Here is an 8,826-nt window from a genome sequence, read left to right as displayed (position 1 = left end):
TTAGTGTATGTGTTACTCTCAATAACTCATTACTGTTCTTGGGAAGATTATCTAAGGTATGGATTGCCTCAGGTGCAGATACACATGAGGTAGCTCTGTGTGACAGCATGGCACTGCTTGGGCTGGTACACAGCTGTGCTGCTTCTGAGCTGTCCAACTCTCACACATGCCTGGCCCTGAAAAGACCTGGTGAGACAGCTTCCTGAACATCCATAATGTTTTATTTTCTTTGGGTTTTTTCCTATTTCTTTGGTTTTTTTTTGGAGTTTTTCTTTTCCAAGCTATCTACTATTCCTGATAACAAAGACCATGCTATAAGACCTAGAGGTTAGGTATCCAGACATCTCTGGCAGTGTATCTGCTGCCCTTGTCACAGACAACTGTTTCTACAGCAGAGAACGACACAGGATCCAGAAGCAAGTGAAAATGGATGTGAGCACCATATGCTGCAGATGGGGAGTGACAGGGTACTGACCATCAGAAAGTTGAGAAAGAAAGAGGAAAACCAAGTTTGTCTTCCCTAGAGACTCACTATGTGGTCCTTAGTCTGGGACTGTCTGTGAGACAGGAGAAAACCCTCAGCTGGGTTAGGCTTCAGGCTGTATTTCCCTGTCCTTAGCGTTAGAGAGTTTGGGAATTTAAAATCTGGAGCTGGAGCCCTTGCATTTTGTGAGAGGCAGCAGATGGTTGCCCCGTGCCCAGGAAAGCAGCAGCATTGCTCTGTCACAGCTGAGCATAGCAAATTCTTTCCTTTGGATCATGCTGTCACTGCTGTGTTGTGCAGCAAACACAGCTCCTGGCTGCCCCCATCCCTTCCCAATGTAACAAGCGTGGCAAAGGCTTGAAATATGTTGAACAGCAAGTAGCAATTCCACTTAATCTGATATCCGCTGTAATACATTGCATCATACAACAGTGCTGTGCTCCAGCCTCAGATCTTCCTATGGCCTCTACAGCTTTTCCAGTCTCTGATCCTTCCTGAGTGTTTGTATGAAGCCACTTGTGATTTCTCGAAAAATGTGTCTCTGCAAAAGAACAGGATCCAACAAACTAAAAAGAAAGTTCTGCTCTCTAAAAATAAAATGAAATTTTAAAAGGGCTATAAAAAACTGAGTCATTGACTGGATCCGGATGATCTACATGAAAGAGAACAATATTCAATTTGTTTAAACCCCCAAGTTCTCCTCAAAAGGAGCTATAGAAATGCATTCAGAGGCATAATGTAAATTAGAAAGCCTCCAACACAGTTCATACTTGAATGAAAATAATTCACACAGAATGCAGCAAATATGGTATAACTACAGCACCACTATTTTTTATACCACGAAAGCCTGTCTTTCCTCTGAAGGCTGGTAATTGTAAGGAATACAGTCCTTTTGACTTCCTACATAGAATTGTTCTACCCAGCCTCTCTATGTTTCTCAGTGTGTTAGCTACAAATGATTAAAGCTGGCCTCCTGGCCATTTGGTTGTTTTTCAGAGACTGTCAGTGTCTCCCACAGGCTGAAGTTTCACAGAAGAATATTCTGTGTATGAAGATAAAAGCATGCTATTTGTCTTCAAAGAGAAAACCAATAGAGAAGTCTTGACAGATCTCTTGATTATTTGGGTTTCTCTGGAAGAAAAAAAAAAGGTATTGCTTTTATTGCAATAAATTTTATAAAGAAAGTAAACTCAAAGCAAAATATGAATTACTGGTATTACCTCTGCTGAATGCTGCCAGCACCACATCCTCATTCTACCTATGGTGTTCATACCTTCTGAAAATTTGTGAATCTTGAGCTGTTGATTCAAATTAAGATGAGGTTGTCTACAATGATCTGAACATGTTCCAGGGAGCCTGGGCAATACCAGCTTTATCTTCCAGGGCACTTGTCCTTCCAGAAGCAGAGCCCCCATTTTCTAGCAGCTCCATGAAGAAAAAGATGCAAGCACCATAATTTGCTTTTTCTGATGCACCAGTACAGAAACTAAGAGGACTGCAGTATGTCTACCTGCTAGTGCGAGGTGAACACTGTTTCCAGGCTTCAAATTCACTTTTATGGCATTGCTCTAGCAGAAGGAGGAAGCACTCATTGAGGAAGATGCATCCTTCTTCTTGCTGCATGTGAAACATTACTGTGAGCGTCACTTAACAGCCTCATGGTCTCTTCATTGTAAGAGCAGCAGGACATGGAGGATTGCTGTCAGCATCCATTTTTGAGTATAATGGTAACAAAATGTTCCCACTCATTTTGAGGACTTGTGCCTGCATGTGACCATTCAAGAAATAAGGAGATGGTCCAGAATTTGCATGAAACATAGTAATTATAGCACAGAGCCAAAGAACCAGAACTACCCATATGTAATATAAAATCTGAAGAACTGGAAGAAAAATTTGTCTTTGTCTGCACTATTATTTGATCTGGCAGAAATTTTATTGTATTCTAACAGTATTTTTCATCCCATAGAAGGCTGGTTGTGATTAGCCTCTCAAGAACTTTGTTGAGTCTCTGTTATGTGGTTTATAAACTTGAACCTATAAGAGCTAAAGTTACCTACAGTCCTTTTGATCCAGTCTTCAATATAACTCCCTTCACTATTTTATGAAGCTCTTAAAAATGACCAAGTTTGGGCCCTTTGTATCTATTGAAAGGCCTTTCCAGGGCTTTAAATCTCCAATAATGAGAAACTCTGTTCTCATTTCTAGCCTGTTTTTTCTCTCTGTAATTACATGCTCTGTTTCCAAATCGTAGATAGCAATGTCACAGTTTAGCATATCCATCCCCCTGAGCCATTTTGGCTATGTCCTCCTTCTCATCGTGTTCTACATCATCTTCACTGGTAAGAGCTGAAGCAAAGGTTTGCTAACATCGCTGGATTATTCCTGAGTTTATGTCTGGTTGTTCAAGTCCTTCAAAACTCTCACACTGTAATAGTATGTTTTTTTTCTTACATGGTTGCTATGAATTCTACTCTTCCCTGAGACAAGTTTTGATGTGGAATGTCTCTGTCTTCTGTGGTTCCTATTTCCTTGTTAAAATACTTTGTTGAAAGTATTTCTTTAATGCCTGGAGGTGTGGAGTGTGTGGAACTGGGGTGTTTAAATGGTGAAAAAGATAGATAGGTTTGGAATTGGCAACGCTGACTGAGTCTTGGCAGGGGATGCACTTCAATTATGTCTCAGCCTGACTGGTATCCAGAAATCAATTGTTGGGTTTTTTTTCCTAAATCTCCCTAAGGGCTTATCAATTTATCTGTTCTGAGAATGTCTTATACACACTGACAAGTCCCCACAAATTTTGTGTTGGCTGTTAGGTTCCCCTACAGGGCATCCAAAGGATGTAGGTAGCATTTACATTAAATGCAATTTACGAATAAAATACATAACCAGTACTGAGAGACAAGAATAGATGACTTCTCATTGCTAACAAAAAATTATTCAGTTGCTTCCTTTTGCATTCTTCAAGAGAGGTGGAAAATCTTCCTCCTTGAATTGCTATCTTGCCTCAAAAGTTCCTGGTGTGCTGAGTATTGAAATTGGTATAGATTTGGATCCCTCCTTGGGCAGAGGAAGAGGTTAAGTTTTGTGACTCACTTCCTGGGTGAATGATCCAACCTTTCAAATATACTGGTGATACCATTACTACTTGATAATCCTGCTTAAGAGAAGATTAAACCCTTCTTCCTTTGAATTCTATGAACCATTCTACAGCTCTCTGTATACCTGTTTTCAGAAGGTATTATTTCAGGGCTCAGGATACTGAGTGTAGGGGTTTCCTTTCTTTACACTTACCACATCTTTCCTTATACCTGGTGACATCCCCAAAAGGCAAGAGATTTCCCCTTGCACATTCCTGTTTGGTGATTTGTCTCGGTGGTTTAACATGGGCTCTCTGCCTTGAAGACTGACTCCCCTGAGACCCTGTGAAACGCCTAACTGTCCTTATTCTTTAAACAGCAGCTTTGGGAACAAATGAGTTTGGAGTTCACTCTGGGGTGGGTTCCTGCATGTAAGATCCTTACTGGATTTTGCTTTCCTCTCACTGTTTCTTAGGAAATTGAGAAATACAATTTCAGAAATGAGAAAATAGTGAGAACCCACTGCATATGGTATTATTAAAAATCTCAGGCTACATCTCTGCTATCTGGAAAAAGGAAGTCAGTAACCACCTTCAAAATACAGAACCTGGTGGGGAGCTTTGTAGGCAGATAGATAAAAAGAGTTTCAGTATGGGTTCCTTTCTGGGAGCCTTTCCATGTGTTCTTCAACCACTGTCTTGGTGATTAGTGTGTGTGATTTAGGGCTGAGATGGTGGCTGGTAAAAGCTGCATTTAATCTACTTCCCTTTCAAGTTGACGTGAGAATATTTGTCACAGATTTCTCTCTCTGAGAATAACAGAGAAAAACAGACCCTCTAAGGCTATTTCAAACCAAGGTGCACTCATGCAATTAGAATACCTGCCAAGGGTAGGCTCCACTTTATTTTACTTGGAGGATACAGAGCAGAGCTGGCTTGAACTTTCTGAGCAGATACTAGAGCTGTTTCACCAGCTTAGGAGGATATCCCATACCATATGACATAGGGCTTAGCAATAAATGTTCAGGAAAAGGAAGGGGAGACTGTGGAATTTGTCTTCCCAAGTAGCTGTTAGGTGTGACAGAGCCCTGCTTTCCTGGGGATGGCTGCACAACTGCCTGAAGATATGAAATAGTGAGTGAATTCCTTATTTTGCTTTGCTTGCATGCACAGCTTTGATTTCTCTGTTGAACTATCTTTACCTTGGCTCAAATGTTTTCTCTCTTTTAGCCTTCTGATTCTCCCCCAGAACCACTGGGGGGTGCTCCGCATGTGGCTGGATGAGGCTGAGCTGCTGCAAGGGCTAGCCAACAGCAAGGTTTCACAAACACAAAACCTCAGACTGAACAGAGGAAAAGAAAAAAAAACAAAAACAAAACATAGAAACAAACATATGTAGGAAAATGACACCGAGCACGTCTTGGCTGCTTGGCTTTCTGCTTTTGGAATACTGAAACGCAGAGTGGTTGAGAAACACGTCTGTCTGTTACTTCCCCTGAGATCCAAAGCTGCCCTTGTTCTGCATATGGTAGTGTGACCAGAGGCACCAGCTCAGTACTAGGGACAAACCAGCAAGTGTCGTACACTTCTCTTTCCCCTCACCTGCCAAAAGGTGACCCTCCTCTGTGAATATAAATGTGTCTTCAGTCTCCAGTTTCTGCTGGCCCACTTGGGATGGATGAACTTCTGGATGAACAGCAGGATGAATGTGTCTGAGGTTTCCCTTGGCTGTGCTAATAAGATGTTTACTGTAGTGGAAAATGCCTGGCAATGTCATATGCCTCATAGATAAAACTACTGAGCTAGTTAAACCAGCTAAAACTATTTAGCTAGAGACACTAATTTTGATGAATGGAAATCAGGCAAGATTATAAGCAGTCCTTGAGATTAGATGAAAAATCATGAGTTAGCCTAATGAAAGAGGTCTCATTTGGAAATGAATACAAATGCACAGATGAAAGTGAGTCCAAGCAGTGTGTGTGCTCATTTGCGGTTGGTTACAGAGCCAAGGCTGCTCCAGGTTTATGAAGTTATGTATCACACTTATGCTCCTTTGGAGCAGCCTGTCTAGCTTAGCCTTCTAACATTACTCTATATTGTAATGTATTTGTCTGGGAGATAGCCATTTAATTTACATTTTTAGATACCAAAATAGCATGTGGATTTCACCCACTGCAAGGTTTTGGCTCTGTAGGTGTGCTCATTGCACACCAGAAGGTTCATGTTGAATCTGCTACTCTGCCATTTTCGTCCTTTTTCTATTATTGAAAAGATATAGAGGAGATGAGATGGGTCTGAACTGTGCTCTGAAGCTCTTACAACCTGGACAAATAAAAGGAAATGGTGTAGCTGAGGAAAAAGGGAGTGAACAGTGGGGTTCAGCTTAAGTCAGCATGACCAAAGCCACAGTCATCTTCTCTCTTTGAAACTGTGTGACTGATAAGTGTCTGGCTCTCTACTTCCTCCTGCACTGCTGGCAGCAACTTTAAAATGTCAAAAAGCTGCAGCAGATTTAGTGTATCCATTTGGTCCATCCATTTTGTGCTTTTTAACTTCCAACTCTGATTATGAAGAGGTTTTCATTCCCTGGCTGGGCTTCCCACCATGTGGGAAGACTCAAACATCCTTGGTTTCTTTAATGTACAAAGAACCTGGACACAACCTCTGCCTCTGAGAAAGAGAGGACTTCGGAAAGGTAGGAACATCTCCTTGTCTGGGGTGTCCATGGACCTGGAGCCAGGCTCTCAGGTGCTGTCCTGGCCTCCCCAGTCAGTAGTAGTGTGACAGATTTCTGCCAAGCAGCTTTTGTGGTTTAGAGAATGAATCAAAGGATTTCCCCTGCAGTTCCTGGTGTTTGTTATAAGAAGTTGAAATGTGTCTTGGCAGCCAAAAAGCTCCTGTTTCCTTCAGCTCTGCTCCAGCTGAATGAAAACCACCCGAGGCAGGAACTGAGTCCCTGCATGTATTGCACTAGGCAGATAAAAGCTGAGAGAGGTTTGGGGAGCTTTCTAAATACTAAGCACAGAGTAGTAAAGGCAGAAATAGAAAACAAGAAGAAATACTTTGGTTTGCCTGAAATCCTAGTGACATGGGTTGCAAGCCTGAAGATTAAATCTGAAATCCCAGTCCTGGATCTGAACTACTAAGAGTTTTCCATCCCTAACTGAAGCTACCTGGCCACGTTGGTATTTCTACTGTGCTTGTTGCTATGAGATTTCTATTTTGAATAGATAAAATTCAAACTACCTAGGTCAGGTGCTTAGTTCAACTAAATTTCAGCTGTGTACACTGGCTTTTGATGTTTCTTTACAATTAGGAGCACCAGAAAGGGCACTAGATTGGGGAGTAACAAGATTACCTTGGTGAGACTGTTAGGATGAGGTCCTTCCCAACTAAATCCGTGTGGAGTCTCATGTGCTCTCTCGCAGAAGAGACAAAAACAAGTAGTAATCAAATCAGACTGAAAGAAATCTAGCCATCTGCCCTGTGTCATGGTGACTAGAAGTTAGAAGATAAGCAAATTTACAAACCTAGTCTCAGTGAGGTTGCTTGTTTTGGTCTTTATATATATTTCCCAGGAACTCTTACGGCCTCACTATAGCAGATAGCTTTCTGATAAATGCTAACAAAGTTACAAGAAACAGATCTGCCTTCTTACTAATGAAAAACATAACAGTAAAAAGCTAGGGAAAACAAGCCACAACTGGTCCATCCACTTAATGGATTTTGATTATTGCCATTTACTGGAATATTTGGCTTTGGATCAGTCAGGAGCCATAAAGACGCATGTTTTGTCTCTGTTAGGCACTTAAAACTAAATTTTAAGGGAGCCAGTGGTAATGTTACCTGATCACTGCACAAACTACAGATGATAGGGTGGGATGGTTTTGCTTTTACAGGATGGCCTTCAAAACTATCATAGCTATTAAGATGACACCTAGTATAGGAGATTCTGCATTGCTGAATGCCACACAAACATCAGAAAATCAAGTGCTGGAGAGTGCTTCAGGCATTCAAAACAAAAACTTCAGTTCCAATTTTCTATCCTGACTGCATCTTCCATCAAATGCAGGGCTGAGCCCCCTTTCATGAGAGAAGGCGGAGCTTCTCTTCCAAATGCTGCAGTCCTTGCAGAAGTGTCCAGTGCTCAATACAATCACTGAGGATCTCAACTGCTGACCATGTTGCTTTGCAGACTCAAGCCCTGTCATAAGCAACGGATCTCTTTCTCCTTCCCCTTTCTCTCCCCTGGTATTGAGAAGGAAGATGGCAATGTGGCAATGGCTTCTAAATGACTTGCTTGCTTGGCTGGCCAGGATGCATGCTGGATCTGAGAAGCTCTAAAATGTCAAGAGTTTGCAGATATTTCCTTGGAGGTTAGCTAGGAAAGGAAAACTGGTATTAACCTCAACAGACTTGAGGAAATAGCAAGTCAAAAGCAGCAGGGTAAAACAGCTATCGCTATAATAATGTACCACTTCCAGGAGAATGGAAAAAGTTGAGCATACACTATTCAGACCTAAGGCCAGCTCCAACATGTCGCACAGCCATTCTGCACTAGAGGAAGGTTGTGGGTTGGATCCTCCGCGTTACCTAATCAGCTTATTTTTATTAATGGCATTGATACAATCTTGGAAAACAGGAGTATTTTTTATTCCGTAAGCATACTCTGCATTTTGAAGAACAAAAGGTTTTGAGAAGCATGCTTAGATCCAGCCTGTGTTGATTATGCAAAGGTTTCTGTTACAGATATTGGTGTACGTAGGTTAGAACTGGTCCCTCCCGAAGGACCTGTTTATGAGAAATTTATTAGCTGGCACAATGGAGCTAAGAGTCTTTTTACCACACAAATCAGTTGTGTTTACTAATTGGGTAAAAGGTGATAGTCTTGCCGCACCTCTCTGTGTTGGACTGGAATGTGTTTACAGAGACCTGGGACTGTTTTGACAAGGGCTGCCAGGCTGGGTGGTTCTGACACCTGCGTTTTTGACAAATGAAAAGTACAGTTGTCCCCAGAGATCATGATGAAATATTTGTGATGAGAAGATGAGAAATTGTGATGAGAAATTAAGAGAAATTAAGGATGTCGCAAATACAGAAAGGAAACAAATGGAAGTAAATTTATGTTTAACTAGCGGTATAAGGTACACCAAAGGTATTGTGGGCTACCCATCAATAGATGAATACAGTAGATGGTTTAGAGGGTTTTTTAAAGCTCATTCTCACATTCATGCTTTAAAAGCCATGGGATCAGTTTCCTGACAAA

The 8,826-nt window shown here is 41.5% G+C and overlaps 1 long non-coding RNA gene across 1 annotated transcript; it reads right to left on the bottom strand.

Annotated features, from left to right (window-relative positions):
• Positions 1-257: 257 nt before the first annotated feature.
• On the bottom strand, positions 258-8,588 carry LOC133280339 (uncharacterized). The gene is made up of 4 exons (XR_009747126.1): positions 7,407-8,588; positions 6,919-6,981; positions 5,163-5,308; positions 258-1,615 (listed from the first exon to the last, which is right to left on the bottom strand). It is a non-coding gene; the product is annotated as an uncharacterized LOC133280339 (long non-coding RNA).
• Positions 8,589-8,826: the final 238 nt, after the last annotated feature.

The sequence above is a fragment of the Pezoporus flaviventris genome, unplaced genomic scaffold (assembly GCF_033815535.1).
Source record: "Pezoporus flaviventris isolate CSIRO_AGI_PZ_B2104156 unplaced genomic scaffold, CSIRO_AGI_Pfla_v1 ptg000081l, whole genome shotgun sequence".
Classification (NCBI taxonomy): Eukaryota; Metazoa; Chordata; class Aves; order Psittaciformes; family Psittacidae; genus Pezoporus; species Pezoporus flaviventris.
Note: the sequence above shows the minus strand (reverse complement) of the source record. Positions and strands in the feature narration are given on the sequence as shown.